A 27,598-nucleotide genomic window follows, 5' to 3' on the forward strand; every position below is an offset into this window, starting at 1 on the left:
TGCAGCGGTATTCTGTCTTTTTAAACAACAGCTTTACGAGTAAAGCCCGGCTCAGACACATGTTGACTGGCTGTAACTGTAATTCACACTGCTGCTTGTGTTTCAACTCTACGTCGCCATACCAGCACGGTTGGCTAACGGCAAGTCACGACGTTAACGCTACCAACAACGCCAATACTGCAACGCACAGTCTGAACATTATTCCTATAAAGTTGGGTACCCATACGATAAATAGTTTCCCGTCTCATGTAGCGAAAGTTTATTGTTATATCATAAAGTGCACGACTATTGACATAATCAGTGTAAGATTATGTGAGAAGACACGGATAGTAGAATGTTAGAAACTCGGATTTAGAATCGGACCAGTCTGACCCACGTCGTATCACACAAAGGAAAATTCGTAAATTAACTTATGTAATGTAAATAATCGTGCGAATTGCGTGGATTTTTTCAGATAGCTGAGTCTATGATAACTTCTATGTTGGCGTGCCGAAGATGAACTTTGTAGTATCAGTTTACCTAAATTAGGGCAAGTCTTCTGCTTCCGGCAGCTAATCAACAGTGGTCATATTCGTTATAGAGATCACTGGTTACTGAGCTCGGGTAGAAAACGTGAACCTGAGACATTGGGAGCCTTATACTGTCAAGAGACATTTCTTTGGTTTCTATTAGAGGCGTATTAGTTGCTGACGACTTCACTGCTTCTAGGCATTGCATTATAGCCAAGAACTGAAGTACACTCAGTTTTGGTAGTACATATTTGTGAGGCATTTCCAAATTGAAAGCTCGCCAAAGAGGTTCATTTTGAAAGCCAATTATCATTTTAATCTCTGACATGCGTGACAGCATGAGGCGGGTGGACTAAGATGTATTTAAATTAGAGGAAGTATAACAAAGCACTCCTCGTAAATGACTGCGGAAAATCTCCATTCTTACCTAGGAAAGTAATTGCATTATATTAAAAAAAAAAGAATTTTTAAGGGGAAGGAATGGAACGGCACGTTGCAGTGAAAATGAAAAACTTTCAGTTACCGGTAAGTGAAATTATTCGTGTCCTTAATAACTGTATACTTTAAATAGGAATTTCAGATTGTGCGTTACGTAGTTATGTGTATCACTTGTGCGGCATTGTATTGTGCGACCTGTCGCCCTGAGAAAAGTGTGTGTGTTAGGTAATTAGAAGTAAGGTACGCATAGGAACTCGATGTCTACCCACTTCTTCGGTTAGCTGCGGTCGTCAAAATGGTTACTCGTAATAGAGAGGACAATCAGTTATTCATGATAATCCCTATATCCACTTAGTTAACTCGTTGTTCAGGTGTGAGTGGGTATTCACTTTGTCGAGTTTTCGGTACCGACACTTGTGAATTGCAGATTCGTAACGTGTTGCAGGTGTGGTGTGTATGGATTTGTTACAGTACGGTTAGTTTAGATATCGAATTGATGTTACGTATTAATTATGTGTGGTTTCTAAACATACGAGTTTGTGTGAATCATAATGCTGAGAAGTAAATCTGCGTAGGTATTTATTTTTTTAAGAGCCAGGATGACAGATTTTTAAAATGTAGGCCTACTTTCCTTTCCTGGTGAAATGTTCTTCACTTTAGTTTGAATATGTAGACTGTGTCTTTTATTATCTTTCGTGTACTTTTTAACATTTATTTATGCAGTTCGCAAGCAATGTTTCTTGTTCTTAGTTAGTTCATATTTTGAAACTTAAGTTTCCACACCTCTCATTTGATCAGACGTAAATGGGTAGAAGAGAAGATGAGAGAAGAAGCACAATTGCCCTCATGATGGACTTACACTTATGTGATAAAAACAGGAAATATCATCAAATATGTCGAATTAACACAATGTTAAGAACGACTTGTAAGTGAAGGGGGCACTAGGGTCTGTCGTAGCAGACTATTACTTAATGTGTCGAGGGAAGATAAATTGTGCTATTTACATTCACGCTGTACACAATACCTTTGAGTATTGTCGCATTGGGGAACAATCTGTACGCTTCATTGATTGCAACTGAACACCACATTCTTCTAATGTGAATCTGTCTGTGAAGACTTAACAGTGTGACAGATTTTGTTGCATAATAAGAAGATATTAATCATGGAGATGGATGTGCCTTAGCTTCATCCAGGCATTGAAGCAGAATAAATTTTTTAACCTGCTTTCTTAAGCTTTAAGAGGGTAGTTAGTGTGGTCTGCAAAATAGCCATAGCACCCATATTTCTGAATTGTATTTTTTTAGCTCCTTACATATTATTGACAGCTTTTAACTTTGCTAAATGTTTTGCTTATTTATAACTATTGTCCAAGCTGGCAATATTAGGCCCTCTGTATTTTAAGTTCTGTGTAACTTTCAAATACTCATATGCAGTACACTGAAACAAAATATCTCTTTTTATTACTTGTCTCCTTTGCTAATAAGGCATCTTGCTCGAGTTTGTAAAATTTCTAGATCATGTCTTCGGTAGTAAGCCCCCTTAGGTATCATAATTAGAAACCTGGAAGGGCCCCCCAAAGGTACTGAAATACCAAATGTCACTTAGTGCACACCTGAATCAGTTTTATAAAACCATAGTGATGTTTACTCTTACATTGTTGACATCTGTACACATAGACTGATCCAAAATCATTGAGATTTTATCTGCTTGACCACTCTGCCACGGAAAGAACTGTTTTAAATCACAGACACTCTTTGTATTTATTCAAAATCTGGACAAAGCAAAATCTTGTGGCACTTAGTGTGGAACAGACTACCATTTTAAATTGTCAAAAAGCCCAGACCTCATTCCGTCAGCTGGAGCACAGGAGCGAAAGAACACCAAATCGCATATTTAAGTGAACATTTTCTCTTAACACATGGCGTGTAGTCGTCAAGTACAGTGAAAATTTAGGATTGGACAAAATAAAATGAACACATGACAACAGTAACTCAAAGGAAACCTGTTTGTATTTATTTATTAATCCCAGGATCATCTCACAGAGATATAAGATTTGTCAAGGTAATGCAGTGCCCGTCAGTAAACCTAAGTATAACACAGAGCATACGTAACATGCCGTAAGAGGATAGGACAGGTAACCTCTGGGGATAGGACATGGGGTCGGCCATGGCCTTAATTAAGTAACCATCCCGGCATTTTCCTTAACCATCAAGGAAAATCCAAATCAGGATAACCAGACAGAGCAGCTCCAACCTCCCAAATATGAGGTCAGCATTGCTTCACTGCATAATTCTCTATGGTATAATGTTCCTTCATTCACACACAAATCATTTCAGATAACTTCCAATATAGTACATAGTTTCTTCATTCACTGTCCACTCCCTGAGGACACCCACTGATGGCTTCCGGACTCTTCACTGCCACTCACGCAGACACCTACCGACGGTTCCTGGACTGAGGTGATGATGATGATGATGGTGATGCTGTGCTCCTTGCCTCGATTTTAGACTCGGTATTCATGCTACTTTCCACCTGAAAAAGTAGGCCAATGGACATTACTGTCATGCATTGTACATCTTGACACATGATCCTTGCGGAAGCAGTAAACTGCAATAATATACTGAAATGTGACAGGTGCGTTAGTTATCCACTTTTATTACTATCCACTGCTTAGTCCTCTTAGTAACCTTTAATTGTGTATTATGCATTACTTGTGAGGAACAATTTTATACAATGTGTTTTAGTAATATTTTTCACTTCCCTTGGCAATTTATTATACTATTTTATTCTTTTATATAAAAGGCTGTTTTGAGTTTCTTGTTTTTCCTGGGTAAATGTAACTCCAAACTGGCTCTTGTTCCACTATTATGTATAGAATTATTACTGCGGTATTTATTTTCCCAGATGTGCACTGTAGATTAGTGTAGTAAGGACACCTGATTCCTTTTTTCTTTTTTTTTAAAAAGAATTCATAACTAAGAATTGAGTGTTTGTAGGCATAGTGACCAAGAAGTCATTACAAACAAATGCTGATGCCCTAAGAGCCTAGCGTGCTGATGACATTCTTTTTACCAGTATCTTTTTATGTTCACTCCACATTAGCTATAAGTGTTCATTCCCAAAATCTTTGTGTTTGCTACACAATCCATGGGCTTATCACCTGTGCTTAAAGTGACAGTTGATTTCTGTCTTTATGCTGGCGTTCATACCGTTCGTTTTCTTGAGGGTTTCATTTGCTTTCTCTGATATGTGTCTGGTGTTTATTCAGTGACTATGATGTTGTCATCGGCAAACATAACTTTCTTTGTGCCTGGAAAGTCATTGATATAAAATCAGACCCAATTCACTACTCTGAGAAACAACTATGTGTATATTTCTTGCTGGGAATCATACATGCATGCTTAAAGTACTCTTGGAAAACAACCGGACTAAAGGATTAATTTATTGTGTTTGTTCCTGGGCTGGTATGCTGTGCTATGCTTCTGAGCAAAGACAGAAACCTTATTTATTCTGTTGACTTCTTATTTTTGAATTGTTTTACTGTCTTCACAACTGCAAGCTCTGCTGTAAGGAAACATCATTGTGCGAGATTACAGAAGTGTCAGATTCCACACATCTGCTTTGACCCATGAGGTCACCAATATGGTGGAAATGACCATTCTCAACATCTCCAATATGGTGCCTATGATGTCATTACATAAACACAACAAACACGGAAATATGTATAAAACCAACACACACATCTCCCCCCCAAAATATAATCAAACTAACGGGACCAGTGCGGAAATTGGGGGTTCTTGGGTGGGGTAATACTAAACACGCGTGCGTGTGCCCCCTTCACCCCTCCCCTCACAGACGCGCACTATTAAACTTAGAAGTCATATCCATACCTAAAAGAAGCCACAAATTGAACTAGAAGACTTACTGTGCGACTAACAGCAAAGGACACTGCAATAACATAAACACAACAGAAACTTAATTCTTGATGTCGTCAGAATGCCAGACTACACTATAGTGTCCTGAGTAGCAGTTCTTTGTTCAGAAGTGTGCAGTAGTGTTCGGAACAGATCAAACAATTGGCAGATGCATTGCTATCAGATATGACACTGAAAGAAAGTCCATTTATCCAGTGTAGGGAAAAGTCCAAGTAAGAGAGAAAAACACGGTCTTAGTTGTGGAGATTGTTATTTTCAAATTTCAGTGGTGCATTTCGTCTGTGGTAGGCATCTGTACACAAAATGTCATTTAAATTTGAAAATAAAAGATCCACACGCAAGACTCTATTTTACAGTGGTTGCTGTATCAAGTGAAATGATGGAATGAAACAAATTTTAGGTCTAAGTATTCTAGTGAAACAGAGAATTGTTTGGAGAGTTTAATACGTTGTATGAGAATTTGTTTTGTGAATGAAAGAGAATGTATGTGTCTTAATTTGATTACATTTTGAAAAAGGTGTATGCGTACAGGTCCATGCATCAGTTTCCATTCACAAAATATTTCATATTCTGAGCAACTGCAGCTGTTGAAAGCCACGATGTAGGAAGAACTCTAACAGCTGGTAAAATTGTTTATTGAAACACAACTGGTTTTGTGGTTTAAAGTGGCATCATCAAGTGCAAACTACACAGTAAAAAGCAAAGTACAATGTCACCACATTTTGTGGATATTAAAGTTAATAATGGTATGTCTAAAATAAAGAACACATCCATACCCATAGCTCCTAGTCAAAATTTACTATTCAGAAAATACTGTCAACACTATGGCGAGTGAAAGGTACAGAAGACATGCTCCATTCTTTAAACTATGCCAGCATTTGACAAGAAAAAAGAAAATATTTTATAGTGAGTGGATGCTAAAAGTTTTTCTTTTTAATTTGAGGCAAGTGTTAAAGAATGGAGCATATCTCATTTACCTTTAACTGGTTATAGTATTGACAATATTCTCCAAATAGTAAATTTTAACTAGGAATGATGCATATGCCATTGATCTTTTAACATTGTAAGTATGTTTTAGACATTCCTTTATTAATTGTAATATCCACAAAGTGTGGGGACACTTGATTTTGTTTTTTAACATGTAGATTGCACCTGATGATGCAGCTTTAAGCCATTGAACCAATTGTGTTTTAATAAACTACAATTTTACCAGCTGCTAGAGGAGTTCTTCCTAATGTCAAATTTCCTTTCAGCTATATTGCAAGATGGAAAACTGTGTTACTTTGTGATACCAAAACAGAATTAAACTTTTTGTAATCAAAACAGTATTACACAATTTAAACAATTGCATTTAACATTACTAATGACAAGAAGTGTGCGAGATGTGTTTGTGGATTACTTTGATAAAAGGACAGTGTGCCAAATAAATATTTACTATCAACAATCTTGAGCTGCAGTGCTATTTCACTCTTAGACCTCCTTCCAATTAACCTGTTTTTATACTGAGAACGACTAGATTGCCAAGTTTCAGGCTGTTCTTGTACTGCTGTGATCATTTCTTTAAAGGACATGGCTCACTGTGTACTCGAGAAACACCAACTGGTTTGTATTTCATGTGCTCACTCGGCTGCAAGCTACTATTGCACATGCTCTGTGCTCCCTGAAATGCTTGCATCCAGGACACCTCCATATTGTCAAATAGGTTTATGTTGCATTGTGCTGGGGAAACGATGTAAAACACTGCCTGCTCTTCTACACTTGGGTCATGGCTTTATTGATGTCTGGAGAAATACTGTGTTGGCTGTGAAAATCATTTGCCAAACTCAGCAGACTTATGTCAAAGTTCATAATTGCAAGGACTTTGAAGTGGATTATGGCTGGAAAGCACAAGGTAATAGTATATGGAAAAACATCTAAGATGACCACACAGGAAACTGTATAATCAAAAGCTGTCTAGCTTGAACTTTGTGTGGTAAGCATTAATGGTAGAACAGATGTTTTGGGACCATTAATGACACTGTGCCATACCTTGAAAAGGTGGAGATTGCTGTTCTGAGGGTGCAGTTTGGACACAATAAAATTACTTGCTGATGCTATTATCATTCGCATTAGAATCTTGGAACATATTCTGAGCTTGAACATAATGGGATATCTTGAACAAAGTGACCTCCCAATGCCAACCAGCATCGAGTTTGAAAACACTGATCCTGTGAAACCCACCTCGCACTTTTCTCACATGACATACTGAAAGCTTTGAATCAGGGCAAATGGATGGATGCAGCATTTCTTGGTTTCCAAAAAGCATTTGACTCAGTACTGCACCTATGCTTATTGTCAAAAGTATGATCATATGGGGTATCAAGTGAAATTTGTGACTGAATTGTGTACTTTTTGGTAGGGAGGACACAGCATGTTACCTTGGATGTGAAGTCATCATTAGATGTACTAGTAACCTCAGGTGTGGCCCAGGGAAGTGTGTTGCTGTTCATTTTGTATATTAATGCCTTTGCAGACAGTTTTGGTAGTAAAATCAGGATTTTTGCAGATGCTGTTATCCATAATGAAGTACTACCTGAAAGAAGTTGCATAAATATTCAGTGAGATCTTGATAAGATTTCAACATGGTGCAGAGATTTGCAACTTTCTCCCAATGTTCAGAAATACAAAATTTTGCACTTCACAGAACGAAAAAGCATGGTATCCTATGACAATAATATCAATATATTGGAATTGGCTAACTCATACAAATACCTTGGTGTAACACATTATAGGGATATGAAATAGAATGATCACATAGGCTCAGTTGTGGGTAAAGCAGGTGGTAGACTTCAGTTTATTGGTAGTATACTGGGGAACTGCAATCAGTCTACAAAGGGTACTGCTTATAAATCACTCGGGCGACGGGTTCTAGAATACTGCTCAAATGTGTGCCACCCATACCAGATAGTCCTAACGGGGGATATTGAATGATACAGAGAAGGGCAGCAAGAATGGTCACAGGTTTGTTTAATCCACGGGAGTGTCAGAGATGCTAAACGAACTCAACTGACAGACTTGAAGACAGATGTAACCTATCTTGAGAAAGTCTATTAACAATGTTTCAAGAACTGGCTTTAAATGATTACCGTAGGAATGTTCTACAACCTTCTATGTGTCACTCAGATAGGGATTATGAGGATAAGATTAGTTACTGCATGCACAGAGGCATTCAGTCGATTATTCTTCCCTCACTCCAAAGTGAATGGAACACGATGTATTTCCTATTCCTGGTGCAGTGTTTTAAATACCATTGTCTTACCAGTGTAAATAGGGCCTGATTTGTGGAGACTGTGGTCAGCCACTTCACGAAAATTCTCCATGCGAATTACCACCTGTCTTGTGTCAGTTGCCTAAATGACTACCCACCTATCACTGAAGTGTGTTCCTCTAATAACAGAACATAACAAGGTCTCAGATTGCCTCTAACATTTTGGAGCTAGAAAAAATAGAAATCATTTATGTCCTGTCTCAATGATCCCAACCTTTGTCACTACTGTGGTCAGGTCTTGGCAGTACCTGGTATAATTTACTTTCTTGAGGTTGCACAAGTAAATCAGACCATGGATGTGATAAGTCCTCCCCTGTCATGGTTCCTGCACACCATCAGCAGGAATCTCAACTCTATACACCTAGCTGAAGAAGCAACATCCTTCCAGTGGTGTCCAGGCGACATACTCTCTTCTGGGTACCCTTTCCCTGGAAGGCTCCAGACCAGTAATCCACCAGCCAGTGGCTAAATGAACCATGAACTCTGAATTCCAGGGCTCTGTGTTGCTCTTTGGTTCCTACATCCAAAGCCCTCATGTTCTTGACAACGTGAAGTAGTGAAGGAGAAAAAGGAAAAGCCTTAAGAGAATGCTGCTGTGGTGATCCCGGAGGCACCAGATCCCCCTGTATAGTCTGTCTCTGAACGGATGTTTGTTTGTTTGTTTGTTGTTGTTGTTGTTGTTGTTCCATCCCCACCAGTGAGTTGGTCGTGCTTGGGACATTACCTGTTTTCTTGGCTCCTTTACACCTAGCCAGAACATCCTTAACATGATAATTCAGTGGAACTGCAATAGACTTTGCTGTCACCTGCCAGTACTACAACTACTAATTTCCTCCTATTGTGCAGTCTGTGGCACTATCCAAGAAGTGTATTTCACTTACAACCATTCTCCAACTCCTCAGGGCTAAAATTATTTCTTTGGAACTATACTGCCATTGAGAGAGCACCTTGAGTGATCTATAGGCTAGGTTGCACAGATGTTGTCTATAAGCGAATTCCCCCCTATTCCACATTGCAAGCAGTAGCAGTAAGAGTGTGAATTATCCCAGTAATCACTGTTTGTGATGTTTATTTATTCCCAAGCGGGACACTTATATATACCTTGAGATGACTATGTTAATTCAACAACTCTTTTCCCCCTCTTTCTCTTATGTGGGGATTTTACTGCTCACCATCCTCTGTGACAGTGTACAGATTTGTGTGGTAAAGGGCTCATAATTGACCAGCTGCTTCCTGTTTCTCATGTGTGTCTCTTCAGTGATGGTAATTGTGTCCACTTCAGTTCCACCCATAATATTTTTCAGCTATTGGCTGACAATCTCTTTCCCTCAGTCTCATGGCTTCTATACAGTAGTGTCACCTTTGTCATGATACATTAAGGAGATTGGGAAAGATGTTTCTGATGAAATTGCCCACACCATTGGAGTTGCTATTCACCTTTCTACAGGCTCCATATGCTGCTGGTCATTGCCGTGGTGCACCAAAGACATTGCAACAGCTATTCATGATCATCAAAGGCACTCGTAACGTCGTGAGCAACATCCTTCACAGATCACCCCCACAACTTTTAATTGGCTGTATGCTATGGCTCACTATCTAATTAAATGCATTAAAGAGTAATGCTGGCAGTGCTAAGTCTCCTACTTAGGAATGTATACTTCTTTATCCCAGGTGTGGGCCAAGCTTTATAGACTTCTGGGCTGCCAGAGGTCGACAACTGTTCAGAGTCTCTTCATTCGTGGTGGTATTTCTACCACATAGTGACAGCATCAGCGTCCTCTTCTAACCCAGCTACCTTTTAATTAATAAATGAAAAGTTGCAGACGTCTCTATCTTTTACCCCCATCACACTGAACTATATACTGAAACAGTGGAAAATCCAGGATGGAATGTAACAGTATTAGGAGAAGGAAAACTGTTACTCACCATATAGTAGAATGCTGAGTCGCAGATAGGCACAACAAAAAGACTTTCACAATTAAAGCTTTTGGCCATTGGCCTTCATCAACAATAGACACGCATACACAAGAGCACATGCGTGCATGCAACAAAAACACACACACACACGACTGCAGTCTCAGACAACTGGAACCATACTGTGAGCAGCAGCACCAGAGTATGATGGGAGTGGCTACTGGATGGGGGTAAGGAAGAGGCTGGGGTGGGAAGATTGAGGGATAGTATGATGGGGGTCCCGGAAAGTGAAGTGCTGAATGTTAAACGGAGGGCAGGGGAGAGGTGGGGGAGGGGGGGGAGTAGCGGAAAAGGAGATAAATAATAGTGTGGTGGTGAAATGATGGCTGTGTAGTGCTGGAATGGGAATAGGGACCGGGGGGGGGGGGGGGGGGGGGGGGGGGCACTCTCCAACATGCTCTGCAAACTGCTTCAAAGGATGGTAGCCAGATTATTATGCTGTGTTCTTGGATAGTGGAACCTTTTGTCTATCGGTATATGTGGTTTCCAGGGGGGACAACTATTAGGTTGGAAAAAGCATTCTGTCAGGGTTTTTGTAAACACCAGTACCTTATTGCTGCCTTTTCTGACCTACAGAATACATACAGCAGGGCACGGCACCATCTCATTTTTACCTGACCTCCATGACAGACTTTTTAGGCCCCCTGCTGTGTTTTGTTTGTCAGTTTTTTCCACAGCAGTTGTTTCAAGTTGGGCTTCATATGTGTCACTCAGATCTCCTTGGGTCAAAGAGAATGCTGTCCTGCAAGGTCTGTTCTGAGTGTTGCAGTCTTCTCATCGCCATCGATAGGTTTAGTGACTTCCTGTCAGACTAGTGGATATCTTGTACTGTACGTTGATGACTTTCACATTTGTATAGTTACAGTCTGTAGCAATGGCTGAATGCCATCCAAAGGGCCTCTGCTTGGACCCTTGCCTGTGGCTTACAGTTCTCTGCCCCGAAGATGAGTCTTACATTTGCCTTTGTACCATGGTCAGTCCCGATCCAGAACTCTACTTGAGTAGCCAGCACTTCAATGTTGTTGCAGAGTCACAATTTTTGGGACTCCTCTGTAGTAAAAAGCTAATGAGATTTCCCCGTTTTCATCAGTTAAAGAGTTGGTGCATGCATAAGCTTCCTTGTCCATGGCTCTTAGGGTGTGGTTCATGCTACTTTGCTTGATATTTGCTAGGCACTGGGTGTCATTCTGGTTGGACTACTGTTGCCTGATTTGTGGCTCAGTGGCACCTTCAGCTTTGATCATGCCAGATAACCAATATTTAATTTTATGCAACAAATCACCCCCATGTTGTTTCCCCAGCAATCTCACCATTCTTTGATGAGTTCATGCTTGGCTACTGCAGGGCTCCAGTCTTCGCAGCACATTTTTCCCTTTCTGTGCTGCATGTCTATCCTCTTGCTATTGTTTTTCCCCTCCCTTGGGAACATGTCTGAGATATTTTTGGGAATGTCAGACATTCCAGTAGCTTGACATCTGAACAGTCCTCCTCCTGTTTTTTCTTTCTTCCTTTCTTCGTTCTCCACCTCCTATCCTTCCTCTGCTTTAGCGTTTGAGTGCTCTTTGTTTCTTCTTCCTCAGTGTGCATTCTTGAAGGCTGGCTCACATGTCTGACACATAACAGGTGACAGGGTAACATGTAATTCTCACCCTGTGTTGACAGATAGGGTTCGTCGGGTACAGGCGTTCCCAAATTGCCTATTGGCCCCTGGAGACACTGGCAATCATGGGGATTTTCTCACAATGGGCCTATCACCATCTCAGACTATGTCTGCTAAAAATAAACAGAATGGGGCTAAACATCCCAAGACACTGCCAGCTGCATATTGGTTCCTCGTATTATCACATACTGAAAATGATTGTTCTTTTGCTACAGTTTATTATTCATAAAGGTGTTGATGCAGTTGCAGGCCCTGGAAAATCCTGCTCTTGTGTACGTAATGGCACTTTGCTTGTGGAGACAAATTGTGATTTTCAAGCCCAACAACTGCTTGCAGCTTTGCTCCTCCGTGGCTATCCTGTTCGTGCCGAAGCCTATCGACACTGAATTCTGCGCGTAGTGTTATTTACACTAGGCTGCTTGATGGTTTGATTGAAGGAGAATTCCAAACTTACCTCTCTGATCAGGGTATCAGTGCAGTCCATCAGGCAATGAGAAAGGTTGATGCAACCTCAGTGCACTCTTTTCCTACATCTACATATATACTCCGCAAGCCACCAAGCGGTGTGTGGCGGAGGGCACAATTCGCGCCAAAATCATATTTTCCCCCCTTTGTTCCATTCACGGATCGCGCGAGGGAAAAAGACTGTCTGAACGCCTCAGTACGAGCTCTTATTTCCCTTATCTTTGAATGGTGATCATTGTGCGATTTGAATGTTGGTAGTAATAATATATGCTCTACTTCCTCAGTGAAGATCAGATTTCGGAATTTAGTGAGCAGTCTCTTCTATTTAGCATGCCGTCTATCTGCACTTCAAACTTTCTATGAGATTTGTAACTATCTTGCGATGGCTAAATGTACCAGTCATGAATCTTGCTGCTCTTCTTTGGACCTTCTCAATCTCTTGAGTCAGACCCAACTGGTAAGGGTCACATACAGATGAACAATACTCCAAGACTGGATGAAGTAACATATTGTAAGCTATTTCCTTTGTTGAAGGACTGCATTGTTTCAGGATTGTACCTATAAACCGCAATGTAGAGTTTGCCTTACCCGTTACATGTGTAATCTGATCATTCCATTTGAGAACATTTCGAATAGTCACACCCAGATACTTGACAGATGTTACTGCTTCCAAAGGCTGGGCATTTATTTTGTACTTGTACATTAATGGGGATTTTCGCTTTGTTATATGCAGTAGGTTACACTTACCAATATTGAGAGATAACTGCCAGTCATTGCACCACGCATTATTTTCTGCAAATCCCCATTGATTTGTTCACAACTTTCGTGTGATACTACTTTCCTGTAGACTGTAGCATCATTGGCAAACAGTCTCAGGCCGCTGTCAATACCATCAACCAGATCGTTTATGTAGATCGTAAAAAGCAGAGGAACTATTATGCTGCCCTGGGGCACACCTGAAGTTATGTTTGTTTCTGTTGAAGTCACCCCATTCAGGACACACATGCTGCTCTCTGTCTGTTAGAAAACCTTTTATCCAACCACATATGTCATCAGATAGACCATAAGCAAGCACTTTTTGTAGCAAGCGATAGTGCGGAACTGAGTCGAACACCTTTCGAAAGTCAAGAAATATGGCATCAACCTGGGAGCCGGTATCTAGAGCCTGTTGAATATCATGCACAAAGAGGGCCAGCTGTGTCTCGCATGACCGCTGTTTCTTAAAACAGTGCTGGTTTCTGCAGATGAGCTTCTCAGGATCTAGAAAGGTCATTATGTCTACAACAAATCAATGTCAATGAAATTGGCCGGTAATTATGTGCATCCGCTTTTCTACCCTTTTTATAGATTGCTATGACCCGGGCCTTCTTCCAGTCCCGTAGAACTTCTTGCTGTTCCAGTGATGTGTGATAGATGATGGATAAGAATGGTGCTATATTTGTAGCATAGTCAACATAAAATCTTACAGGGATACCATCCGGGCCAGATGCCTACCTAGTGTCTTAAGTATCTCAACTGTTTTACGATCCCAGAGACAGCAAACACTATGTCAGCCATCCTTTCGTTTGTTTGATAATTGAAAGGGGGAATGGTGCTGCAGTCCTCTACCGTAAACGAGTTTTTGAAAGCTAGGTTTAGAATTTCGGCCTCCTGTTTATCACCATCAGTTACATTACCTGTACTGTCAGCAAGAGAAGGTATTGAATTATTTGTAGCGTTCATAGATTTTACGTACAACCAAAATTTTTTGGGTTTATTTTTAGAATCTGCAGATAAAATATTGCTTTCAAATTTGTTAAAAGAATCTCTCATTGTCCTTCTGACAGCTGCTTTCGTTTCGCATAATTTCTGTTTGTCAGTGGGGGTGGGGCAGTGACTATGTTTAAAATGACTGTGCAAAATTCTCTGCTTTCTCAGCAGCTTCCTAATATGTTTGTTGTGCCAAGGTGGATCCTTTCCCCCCTCCTATATTTTTGCTAGGCACGTACTTCTCTGGCACATGGTGAACAATACCTTTAAATTCCGACACAAAGATGCTAAACATCTTTGTCTCGCGGTGAATGCTTGGAGCTGACTATGAAGATATTCATTAATGACACTTTTGCTTTCCGAAACAAGGAAACTATACACTGTTTCTTTGTTTTTTTTTGCAACTTCCACTGACATAGAAGCCACAACGACATTAAGGTCGCTAATACCTTCTTTTAGATTAACTTCCTCAAAAAGATCAGGTCTGTTTGTCGCAAAGATATCTAATATGTTACCGTCTTGAGTTGGTTTTCTAACCAATTGCTCAAGGTTGTATGTTGAGAGCGCTCCTAGAATAACTTCACATGAATCTTTGCTTCTGCCCCCTGTGATAAACATGTAATTTTCCCAGTCAGTGGATGCTAGATTAAAGTCACCACCTATATCTAATGGATAATTTGGATATTTACTTCCTGTGTACTCAAGACTTTTCCTGAAACGTTCTGCGATGTTTGTTGTGGATGCTGGTGGTCTATAAAAACATCCTAATACAATGGTCAATCCTTGTCTGATTGACAGCTTTATCCAGACTATTTCACAGTCCGACCCAGTGTCGACCTCAACTACGTTTAAACAGCTTTTAACTGCACTGAACACACCACCTCCCATAGCATCTGTCCTGTCCTTCCTAAACATTGTCCAATCAGAGTTCAAAATTTCACTGCTTTTTATGTCTGGTTTCAACCAGCTTTCGGTACCTAATACAATATTGGCATTGCTACTGTTTATTTTGGAGAGTAACTCAGGGATCTTGCTACAGACACTTCGACAATTTACTAACCTGAGAATAAGCATATTTAAATCTTTTGGAATGACCTGTGTAGGTGAACTAACAATTTTTACAGTTGGCACACCCATATCAGTGCCATGAACTGGTAATTTTTCAGGCCAGCGGTTTGTTTCCCGTGGGGAGGAATCTAATCTAAAAAACTCCCATGTGCACGCCACAAGTACTGTGCTACCCATGTAGCTGCTTCCTGTGTGTAGTGCACCCTCGATCTATTGAGGGGTGTCCTACAACCTTCCACCCCATAGTGTAGGTTGAGGAATCTACAACCATTTTCATCACAAGAGTTGACGCAGCCTCTGGTTTAGATTCTCCACTCGACTACAAACCAGAGGACGCCGGTCCACTCTGGGTATGATGTTGCAGATCGTCAGCTTGGCTTCCACTCATCGAGAGATGGAGGCCACCTTCACCAATTTAGCCAGCCGTCGAAAGGACCCAAGGATTTCCTCGGAACCCCGACGACGGGCATCGTTGGTACCGACGTGTGCAACAATCTGCAGCTGGCTGCACCCCGCATGCTCGATGCTGCCGGAAGAGCCTCTTCCACATTCCGGACAAGCCCCCGGCAAGCACACTGAATGAACGTTGGACTTCTTCCCTGCCCTGGCCACTATGTTCCTGAGGGGCTCCCTGAGCCGCCTAACATTGGAGCTCCCAATAACTAACAAACCCCGACCCCCACGTGCCTGTACGGACCTTGCTGAAGGAGCAGCCACTATCCTGGTGGAAGGTGCATTCTGACCCGGCTCAGCCCCCCCCCCCCCCCCCCCCACCCAGCATCAGATAGCACACTGAATCTATTAGCAAAGTGCATGGGATTTGGCAGGAGCTTGCATCCCCCATGCAGCCTTTGCCTTGAGGCTCGAGACCTCAACACAGTCTGCCACCCACACTGAGGTGAGAGTAGGCTGGCCGGCTCAGTCACACCTTCAGTCGGCTCAATGACAGAGAGCTGTGACATGTGACATCCCCCCCCCCCCCCCCCCTTGCACATCTAATACAGCAGAGGCTGCCTCAGGCACCCCATCCCCACCGCACCTCAAGGTGGCACTCTGGAGCATGTTGACTGTGGCCAACAAAGGTTCCAGCTGCGTTTAGACTGTGGCCAACTCCTCCTGCATCTGCACACAACAGACACAGTCCCTATCCATCTAGCTAATAACTGATTTACTATAGAAAACTTAAGGAATCCTCAGCTACACTCTAGTTGGCAGAAAGGACACCCAATAATGAAAATAAAAATTTATGGTAGAAGCGAGATCTGGTGCTTATTTTCCTGCTAGGGGCTATTTAGTGAATACTAAAGAATAAGACAGTGACCTACAGTAAACTGCTGGGGGCTATCTAGGGAATATTATAAACGATTAAACAGTGACCTACAGTAAGCTGCACCTACTGATTATCCCACGTATTTGTAATTTAAACAAGCGTTTGTGTAAACGCGAAAGTGACCTAATACAGCTATAACAACTGCTACCTTATATGTACTGAGTCTAAATGACATTAATAAACATAAACACTGGGTATTGTACACTTACAGGTGCAGGTACAAAACAAAACCTTTAGCTAACAATAAGAGTTCAGAATGTAAAGCACAAATATGAATTCTACTTCATAGGAACCAATGGGCTAACAGTAGACGATCACTAAAGCCCACAACAAGCTAAGGAGTTTAAGCAGATGGGAGGCGAGTTTTAGCTTTCTGCTAACTAAACCGTATGTAAGAAGGGCTCAGAAGTTGTATTGTAACACTGATATTGTAGTGTAATACTAATTTACCACGTATTTTACGTTTGCTTAACTGTTAAGTCGCAGGTTGTGATAGTCAAATGTATACATGTGAGGTTAGAAATCGCTGTCAGTATCACTATTCCTAATAAGACGTATAAAAACTGCTACTTTCAATGTATCGAGTCTAAATGACACTAATAAACGTGAATACTGAGTATTGTACGCTAACTTAAACTGATTAATCCTCATATTGATAATGTAAACAAACATTTACGTTCACATGAAAAATAACCTAATAAAACATATAAAAACTGCTACCTTCAATGTATCCTTACGTTTGATGATGTAGTGCTTCCATCAAAGATCAAAGAAGGCTATGAAATCATCACAGTTCAATCGTACATTCCAAACTTAATGTGCTGGTACCAGTATCAGTGTTACAACCACACTCGAATGTCCTGTCAAATCACGGCCATTTGTGCTACACGTGATAGGGATGCTCACGAGGGTGATTGTCCACTTCCTTCTGCCCAATGTATAAATTGCAATGGCGACCATGCAGCCTCATCTTGAGGATGTCCTATGTATCTCAAAGAGCGAGCCGTCCAAGAGATCCAGGTGAAGGAAAAGTTGCCTTACCCTGTTGCTTGCAAGTAGTTGGCTAGTCAAAAGCTCTGTTTTACCATCTGGCACGTAAAGTACCATTATTGCTACACGTTGCTCCATGAAGGTCATGTCCTTGCAGACTTGCAACTTCAAATTCATCACTGCAATTGCCAAATTGCCCAATGTCACGGCAGCATCCCTCTCCTCTCCTCCTCCAGCTGTGAAACAAGCCGTCAAATCTTCGCCTCCGGCAGGTGAAAGCACCTACAACATAACTGCCAACCCGGAAAGAACAGAAGGAATACTCCCATGAAGACTTTTTACATCCATCCAGCCAACAAACATTAGTCTTCATCTGCCAACTGCAAAGGCTTGGAGAAATCAAAGACAGTCTTCTCCTTCGTCGATCCTCTTCCACGGTAATGTCACGCAATACCCCCCACCCGGCCGACCTGTGTTTTCCCACTGCCAACCATTTTTCTTCTGTGAAATCTGCAGGCTAATCCAGACAGACGGCTGATACCTCTGTAGATCTTATGGAACAGGATCCTCCAGCCTCTGCATCCTGCAGCACTGAGTCTTCGAAAGCAGGCGCTCGGCAACTACCCAGCTGACAACCCTTCATTTTTTCCCCTCCTGCTGTCTCTGTTTCATGGCTCTCCTCCAATGAAATGTTCGAAACATTCAATCCCACAAGGAGGAATTACGACTGCTCTTGGAATCGTAGCGTCCCCTTGTTTTCTGTCTCCAAGAAACAAAATTGTGTCATTGCAACTGCTTTAGTATCTCACATTTCTTTCCATTCCACTTTCACTTTCCCCCTCCCCCCCTCCCCCCCCTCCCCCCCTCCCGAGGACGGTATTCCACCTCACAGGGCAGTCGTGATGATCATCCGGGATGATAATCATAGTCTAACCATCTCACTAATCCCCCAGCTGCAAGTTGTTGCTGTCCACATTTTTCTTCCTAGCTTCATCTTTGTTCTTTGCAATGTTAATATTCCTCCATCATTTGGCGTCACCAGGACAGACTTCCTCCAGCTTATTGGTAAACTCCCTCATCACCTTTTGCTGCTCGGTGACTTCCTTTGGGGCTCTTTCAGAACTTGGCTGACCGTCTCAATCAACTCAACCTCATCTGCCTTAGTATTGGAACATCCATGTTCCTTTCAGACTCCATATACACCTGCTCCCATTTGGACTTCTCGTCCTGCACTTGTTCAGCGTGCCCATCGTCTAAAGTGCTCCATTGTCTCTGAAATGTACACTACTGGCCATTAAAATTACTACACCAAGAAGAAATGCAGATGATAAACGGGTATTCGTTGGACAAATATATTATACTAGAACGGACATGTGATTACATTTTCACGCAATTTGGGTGCATAGATCCTGAGAAATCAGTACCCACAACAATCACCTCTGGCCGTAATAACGGCCTTTATACACCTGGGCATTGAAGCAAACAGAGCTTGGATAGCGTGTACAGGTACAGCTGCCCATGCAGCTTCAACACGATGATACAGTTCATCAAGAGTAGTGACTGGCGTATTGTGACGAGCCAGTTGCTTGGCCACCATTGACCAGACATTTTCAATTGGTAAGAGATCTGGAGAATGTGCTGGCCAGGGCAGCAGTCGAACATTTCTGTACCCAGATAGGCCCATACAGGACCTGCAATGTGCGGTCGTGCATTATCCCGCCGAAATGTAAGGTTTCGCAGGGACCGAATGAAGGGTAGAGCCACAGGTCGTAACACATCTGAAATGTAACGTCCACTGTTCAAAGTGCAGTCAATGCGAACAAGAGCTGATGGAGGTGTGTAACCAATGGCACCCCATACCATCACGCCGGGTGATACACCAGAATGGCGATGATGAATACACACTTCCAATGTGCCTTCACCGCGGTGTCGCCAAACACGGGTGCGGCCATCATGATGCTGTAAACAGAACCTGGATTCATCCGAAAAAATGATGTTTTGCCATTCGTGCACCCAGGTTCGTCGTTGAGTACACCATCGCAGGCGCTCCTGTCTGTGATGCAGCGTCAAGGGTAACCGCAGCCACGGTTTTAGAGCTGATAGTCCATGCTGCTACAGACGTCGTCGAACTGTTCGTGCAGATTGTTGTTGTCTTGCAAATGTCCCCATCTGTTGACTCAGGGATCGAGACATGGCTGCACAATCCGTTACAGCCATGCAGATAAGATGCCTGTCATCTCGACTGCTAGTGATAGGAGGCGGTTGGGATCCAGCACGGCGTTCCGTATTACCCTCCTGAACCCACCGATTCCATATTCTGCTAACAGTCATTGGATCTTGACCAAGCGAGCAGCAGTGTCGCTATACGATAAGCTGCAATCGTGATAGGCTACAATCTGATCTTTATCAAAGTTGGAAACGTGATGGTACGCATTTATTCTCCTTACACGAGGCATCACAACAACGTTTCACCAGGCAATGCTGGTCAACTGCTGTTGGTGTATGAGAAATCGGTTGGATACTTTCCTCATGACAGCACGTTGTAGGTGTCGCCACCGGCACCAGCCTTGTGTGAATGCTCTGAAAAGCTAATTGTAGTGGACTGACAAGGCAGCCAGTCCACAGAGACGGGTAGCCGAAAGGGGCACACGTACACACACGCCGACTGGCGCGAAGTCTGGAACAGGATTCGTAATGAATGTGATAAAGAAAAGAACGTAGCTACTAGAACACTTAACTTTTATATCGTCCTTTGGTATACAGCATTCTTGATGATACAAGTGAGACTATCTTGAGATACATGCAATGGTACAATTGGCGCCTTGCTAGGTCGTAGCCATTAACTTAGCTGAAGGCTATTCTAACTGTCTCTCGGCAAATGAGAGAAAGGCTTCGTCAGTGTATTCGCTAGCAAAGTCGTCGTACAACTGGGGCGAGTGCTCGTACGTCTCTCGAGACCTGCCGTGTGGTGGCGCTCAGTCTGCGATCCTGACAGTGGCGACACGCGGGTCCGACATGTACTAATGGACCGAGGCCGATTTAAGCTACCACCTAGCAAGTGTGGTGTCTGGCGGTGACACCACAGTAATCATTTGCATATCATAGCATCTTCTTCCTGTTGGTTAAATTTGGCATCTGTAGTAAGTCATCTTCATGGTGTAGCAATTTTAATGGCCAGTAGTGTACTTGAGTGACCATTTCCCGTGTGCTGTCAGGTTGCTGACTTCTACCCCACAAGTGATGATGACCAGGTCGAGTACCTTACAAATGTTACATTAACCATATTGCCACAGAATGTTCCAGACCTCGCACCTGATGTTTATCGCACTGTGTCCCAATCCATTGGTGGATTGCAGCATGCCATGATGCAATTTGTGTGCAGACACATGGTCACTGCATTTTTAACCGCCATCCTGCGGTGGCGATCTGTATGCATTATAAACATTTGTGTGCACAATGTCGTCACATTTTCTAGGATAGCAAAAAAGCTAGCTGGATTTCATTTACTATTTCTTTTAACAGTTCCACTCTGTCTTCCATCATGTGGACCAACCTCTGACAGCTCACTGGGATCAAGGTCTATTCCCCAGTTTCTGGTCTGACTGTCACAGATGATGTCATAGTGGACCCCACTGCTATCTCCAACACCTTAGGCTGCTATTTCGTTGTGATTTCATGCTCCACTCACTATCACCCCACCTTCGTCTATCGGAAACGAGTGTAGATGTCTCGGGCTATATCCTTCTCCTCTCAGAATCATGAGTGCTAAAATGCTGTCTTTACTCTGAGAGAGCTAGATGTGCTCTCAATTCATCCTGATCTTCAGACCCAGGGCTGGATGATGTTCACACTCAGATGTTGCAATAGCGTTACCTTGTGGCCAAGCAATTTCTCCTTCATACATACAGTCACAACTGGGCAAATGGCACATTTCCCAGATGCTGACATGAGGCCATAGTCATACCCATACCTAAGCCCCCAGTAAGGACAAACACTGTCCTTCTAACTACCAACCAATTTCTCTCACCAGCTGTGTTTGCAGGGTGATGGCACGTATGATTCATGCCCGGTTGGTATGGCTAGAGTCTCGCAATTAACTGAACACTGCTCAATGTGGATTTTGAGCACACCGTTCTGCAGTTCACCATCTGATCATTTTGTCAACCAGTATCATGAATGGTTTTCTGCAAAAATACCAGACTGTGGCCGTTTTTTTTATTTTTTATTTTATTTATTTATTTATTTATTTATTTATTTTTTTTGAGGAAGTCTGGCACCTACTGGAGGACTGGTGTCCTCCGTACTATCTACACATGGGGCTTCGAGGCAGCCTATCCTGTTTCCCTTCAATAATTTTCAGAAGACAAGAGTTTTTGAAATATGTGTGGGCTCTACCTTCTTGGAAATCTTTACTCAGGAAAACGGGGCGCCTCAGGGCTCCATCCTGACTGTCGTCCTCTTTGCTATATCCGTTAAGGCTGTTATGACCTGTCTCCTGCCAGGCATCTCCGGGTCCCTTTTCATTGATTTTCACGGACTTGTCTCCTAGGGCAACATCTCCAATGATGTCTCTGTCATCTTTACTCATTGAGCATTGATAATGGCTTTTGTTTTTCCACTGACAAAACTGTTCATATGTATTTCCACTGGAGCAATGGGTTGCTTTCACCGTCTTTACATCTTTGGCCTGTTGCTCTTCCATTCATTGAAACTACGAAGTTCCTGTGGCTCATGCTTCGTAGGCAACTTTCTTGGTACTCCTCCTATGTGTCCTAAGCCGTGCTTGCGGGAGAGCGGATCATACCACCCTCCTCTGTTTGCACAGATCCCCTGTCTGATCGAAATTAGACTATGGGTATGTTGTTTATGCATGTCCATCCATGTTACGCCATCTAAATACAATCCACCATCGTGGAATCCGTTTGGCCACGGGGACATTTGCACTAGCTCGGTTGGGAGTCTCGATGCATAAGCTGCTGAACTATCACTGTCATGCCAGCGTGATTTCTCCTCAGCATATACGCATGCCATTGTCTGCCATGCCTGGCCACCCAACCCCCCAGAAGGCTCGCCACTCTTTGGCGGGTTCTTACTTGGCTACCACAGGGCCCCAGCCTTTGCAGCATCTTTTCCCTTCTGTGCTTCATGTCTATCCTCTTGCCATTCTTTTTCCCCTCCCTTGGGGAACATGTTTGGGTTGTTATTGGGAATGTGCTCCATCGTCTGTCGCTGACATAAGAACAGTCTAACATTGTTTTTTGCTTCCTTTTCCTTTCTTTGTTTCCCTTCTCCTCTTGTTCCTCTGCTTTGGCGTGTGAGGTTCCTCTTTATCGTCTTCCTCCCTGTGCACTTCTGAAGGACGGCCCACGCGTCTAACACATAACAGGTGACTGAGCAACGCATAATTCCCAGCCCCTGGTTGACAGGGTTCATACGTACCCCCTGGTACAGGTCAGGGAGGGGTCATTGCCTGAGCTGCAGCCTTTCCAAATTGCCGATTGGTCCCTCTGTCAGGTGTTCAGGAGACCTAAGGTGTGACCAATCACCTAAGGTGGGTGTGCCCCCTTGTGAAGGGGGTCCCTGGTTGGAAGGAGCATGCCTTTGGAGATGCTGGCAATCATGGGGGATTTTCTTGCAATGTGTCAGTCATCTTCACAATCAATGTCTACGAAACGCAAACGTAATGAGGCTAATGATTCAAAGACCCTTCCCACTGCACCACGGTTTCTCGTGGTCTCACTGAAGACGGTCAGTCCTTCACCACGGTAAATCGGTTTATTATTTAGAAAGATGTTGATACAATTGCTGGCCCTGCTCTTGTTTATGGAATGGCACTTTGCTTTTGGAGACTACTTCTGATTCTCAAGCGCAAAAACTGCTTACCGTCTTGCTTCTCCACGGCTGCTCTGTTTGTGTCAAGGCCCATAGAACTGTGAATCATTCTCGTGGTGTTATTTACACTAGGCTGTTTGATGGTCTGACCAAGGCTGAAATCCAGTTGTACCTTTCTGATCAGGGTGTCATTGCCGTCCATCGGGTAGTGAAAAGTGCAGATTCCTTCTTAGTGCCCACCCGCACTGTGTTCCTCACCTTTGATAGAGTTGTGCTTCCATCCAAGATCAAAGCAGGCAATGAAATTATCTGTCTGGCCGTACATTCTGAACTCAACGTGCTGCTGCCAGTGTCATCATTTCAACCACACTAGAGTCATGAAATAAGGTTGTATACATGGAAGAACCCTGGAGATACCAGAAGGTTTCAGATAGATTATATAATGGTAAGACACAGATTTAGGAACCAGGTTTTAAATTATAAGAAATTTCCAGGGGCGGATGTGGACTCTGACCACAATCTATTGGTTATGAACTGAAGATTAAAACTGAAGAAACTGCATGACCACAATCTATTGGTTATGAACTGAAGATTAAAACTGAAGAAACTGCAAAAAAGGTGGGAATTTAAGGAGATGGGACCTGGATAAACTGAAAGAACCAGAGGTTGTACAGAGTTTCAGGGAGAGCATAAGGGAACAATTGACAGAAATGGGGGAAAGAAATACAGTAGAAGAAGAATGGGTAGCTCTGAGGGTTGAAGTAGTGAAGGCAGCAGAGGCTCAAGTAGGTAAAAAGACGAGGGCTAATAGAAATCCTTGGGTAACAGAAGAAATATTGAATTTAATTGATGAAAGGAGAAAATACAAAAATGCAGTTAATGAAACAGGCAAACGTCTTAAAAATGAGATAGACAGGAAGTGCAAAATGGCCAAGCAGTGATGGCTAGAGGACAAATGTAAGGTTGTAGAAGCGTATATCCCTAGGGGTAAGACAGATACTGCCTACAGGAAAATTAGAGAGACCTTTGGAGAAAAGAGAACCACCTGTATGAATATCAAGAGCTCAGATGGAAACCCAGTTCCAAGCAAAGAAGGGAAAGCAGAAAGGTGGAAGGAGTATATAGAGGGTCTCTACAAGGGCGATGTACTTGAGGACATTATTTTGGAAATGGAAGAGGATGTAGATGAAGATGAAATGGGAGATACGATACTGCGTGAAGAGTTTGACAGAGCACTGAAAGACCTGAGTTGAAACAAGGCTCCGGGAGTAGACAACATTCCATTAGAACTACTGGCTGCCTTGGGAGAGCCAGTCCTGACAAAACTGTACCATCTGGTGAGCAAGATACATGAGGCAGGCGAAATACCCTCATACTTCAAGAAGAATATAATAATTCCAATCCCAAAGAAAGCAGGTGTTGACAGATGTGAAAATTACCGAACTATTAGTTTAAGTCACAGCTGCAAAATACTAATGCGAATTCTTTACAGGCGAATGGAAAAACTGGTAGAAGCCGACCTTGGGGAAGATCACTTTGGATTCCGTAGAAATATTGGAACATGTGAGGCAATACTTACCCTATGACTTACCTTAGAAGAAAGATTAAGGAAAGGGAAACCTACGTTTCTAGCATTTGTAGAGTTAGAGAAAGCTTTTGACAATATCGACTGGAATACTTTCTTTCAAATTCTGCAGGTGGCAGGGGTAAAATACAGGGAGTGAAAGGCTATTTAAAATTTTTACAGAAAGCAGATGACAGTTACAAGAGTCGAGGGACATGAAAGGGAAGCAGTGGTTGGGAAGGGAGTGAGACAGGGTTGTAGCCTCTCCCCGATGCTATTCAATCTGTATATTGAGCAAGCAGTAAAAGAAACAAAAGAAAAGTTTGGAGTAGGTATTAAAATCCATGGAGAAGAAATAAAAACTTTGAGGTTTGTCGATGACATTGTAATTCTGTCAGAGACAGCAAAGGACTTGGAAGAGCAGTTGAACGGAATGGACAGTGTCTTGAGAGGAGGGTATAAGATGAACATCAACAAAATCTAAACAAGGATAATGGAATGCAGTCGAATTAAGTCAGGTGATGCTGCGGGAATTAGATTAGGAAATGAGACGCTTAAAGTAGTAAAGGAGTTTTGCTATTTGGGGAGCAAAATAACTGATGATGGTCGAAGTAGAGAGGATATAAAATGTAGACTGGCAATGGCAAGGAAAGCGTTTCTAAGAAGATAAATTTGTTAACAGCTAGTATAGATTTAAGTGTCAATAAGTCGTTTCTGAAAGTATTTGTGTGGAGTGTAGCCATGTATGGAAGTGAAACATGGACGATAAATAGATTAGACAAGAAGAGAATAGAAGCTTTCGAAATGTGGTGCTGCAGAAGAATGCTGAAGATTAGATGGGTAGATCACATAATTAATGAGGAGGTATTGAATAGAATTGGAGAGAAGAGAAATTTTTTGGCACAACTTGACTAGAAGAATGGATCAGCTGGTAGGGCATATTCTGAGGCATCAAGGGGTCACCAATTTAGTATTGGATGGCAGTGTTGAGGATAAAAATTGTAGAGGGAGACCAAGAGATGAATACACTAAGCAGATGCAGAAGAATGTAGGTTGCAGTAGGTACAGGGAGATGAAGAAGCTTGCACAGGACGGATTAGCATGGAGAGCTGCATCAAACCAGTCTCAGGACTGAAGACCACAACAACAAACATAGAATGTCTTGTTGACACTCAGCCAAATGTGTAACCAGTGGTAGGGATGCACACAAGGGTGATTTGAATCTTCAGGTTTTGGCGGCGCAAAGACTGTTCTATTAAGTTTTGGGTGTGCAGCCGCAAGAAATCTCCTTCTTCTTCTAATATTTCAGCTGTATAACGTTCAGCCATCTTCAATCAGTGGTTTCAGTCTTGATAAATCATGGAATCTGGCACTTGCCATAGTAAATTCACAAAGACGACATCACAGTGCAGCTCACAATGATATATCGATATGCCAACACAGATCAACTGCGGAGTCATAGATACAACACGCGCATTATGCACGTCTCTGCCGCCGACCAACGTCTCTGGCGCATTTGCATCTGTGGCCGCCTGCGCAGCCGCGTGGTACAACAGTATAAAGGGACGAAGCGAGCACTGGAGCGGCAGTCTTACGGCTCACTGTGAAGATGGCTGAACGTTATACAGCCGAAATACTAGGAGGAGGAGATTTCTTGTGGCTACACACCCGAAACTTAATGGAACAAGGGTGGTTGTCTGCCTCCTTCTCCCTGCTGTATCGACTGCAATGGTGGCCATTCCGCCACCTCTTGGAATTGTCCCATGTATATTGATGAGCGGGCTGTCCAAGAGACTTGGGTAAAGGAAAAAGTGTCTTACCCAGTTGCTCGCAAGTTATTGACTAGTCGCAAACCCTGCATTCTCCCGTGTGGCGCCTGTAGTCCTGTTCCTGTTACCTCCTCACTTCATGAAGGACATGTCCATGTGGACATGCGACCAACAATTCAGCTTTGAGGTTGTGAAATCGCCCAGTGTCGAGGTAGCATTGCCGTCCCCCATCCAGCTGTGCAACAAGCCATCCAACTCTCACACCAAGGGGCGTAGCCACCAGCTACACAACCGGTAGGCCAGAAAGGACAGAAAGAGTATTCTCTTGAAGACTTCCTACATCCCTCCAGCCAACCAATACCCGAATCTTCCTCTAACCATAAAGGCTTGAAGAAGTCCACCAAAGGCAAATGGTCTTCTCCTTTGCCGATTCGAAGATCCTCTTCACCACGAGGTACCTTAGCCCGGCCGGCCTCTGTGTCACTGGTGCACACCACCAACAGTTTTTCAGCGTCGGATTCCACAGACCAACAGCACAAGTAAGCCAATGCTTCTGTGGACCCCATGGAGCAGGATCCTCCTGACTTTTTCCCTCTGCACCATTTATGTCCCTCTGTCATTCAGTGTCACGAGGGCAGACTTCCTTCAGCTTATTGGGCAGCTACCTCCCCCATTTTTGCTACTTGGTGACTTTAATGTGCATCATACCCATCGGGGTTCTCCCAAGACCTGTCACAAAGGTGGCCTCTTCGCTGATCATCTTAACCACCTTAACCTCTTCTGCCGTAACACTGGAGCAGCCACTTTCCTTTCCGACTCTTCACACATCTATTCCCATTTGGACCTATACTTCTGCACTGCCCAGCTTGCTCATCATCATGAGTGGTCTGTTTTTTTTCTGACACCTACTTGAGCGACCATTTTGCGTGTACTATCAGTTTGCTGACTCCTACCACACCTGCCTGCACACCCAAATGCCAGCTCACTAAGGCTAACGGGCAGCTTTAT

The 27,598-nt window shown here is 42.9% G+C and overlaps 1 protein-coding gene across 1 annotated transcript in view; it reads left to right on the forward strand.

Annotated features, from left to right (window-relative positions):
- Positions 1-721: 721 nt before the first annotated feature.
- LOC126236349 (ATP-dependent DNA helicase PIF1) overlaps positions 722-27,598 on the forward strand; it is a 115,081-nt gene continuing 88,204 nt past the window's right edge. Inside the window, 1 exon segment of the mRNA XM_049945581.1 lies at positions 722-1,034. The gene's annotated coding sequence lies outside the window, so the exon portion shown is untranslated.

This window comes from Schistocerca nitens, chromosome 2 (assembly GCF_023898315.1).
Source record: "Schistocerca nitens isolate TAMUIC-IGC-003100 chromosome 2, iqSchNite1.1, whole genome shotgun sequence".
Classification (NCBI taxonomy): Eukaryota; Metazoa; Arthropoda; class Insecta; order Orthoptera; family Acrididae; genus Schistocerca; species Schistocerca nitens.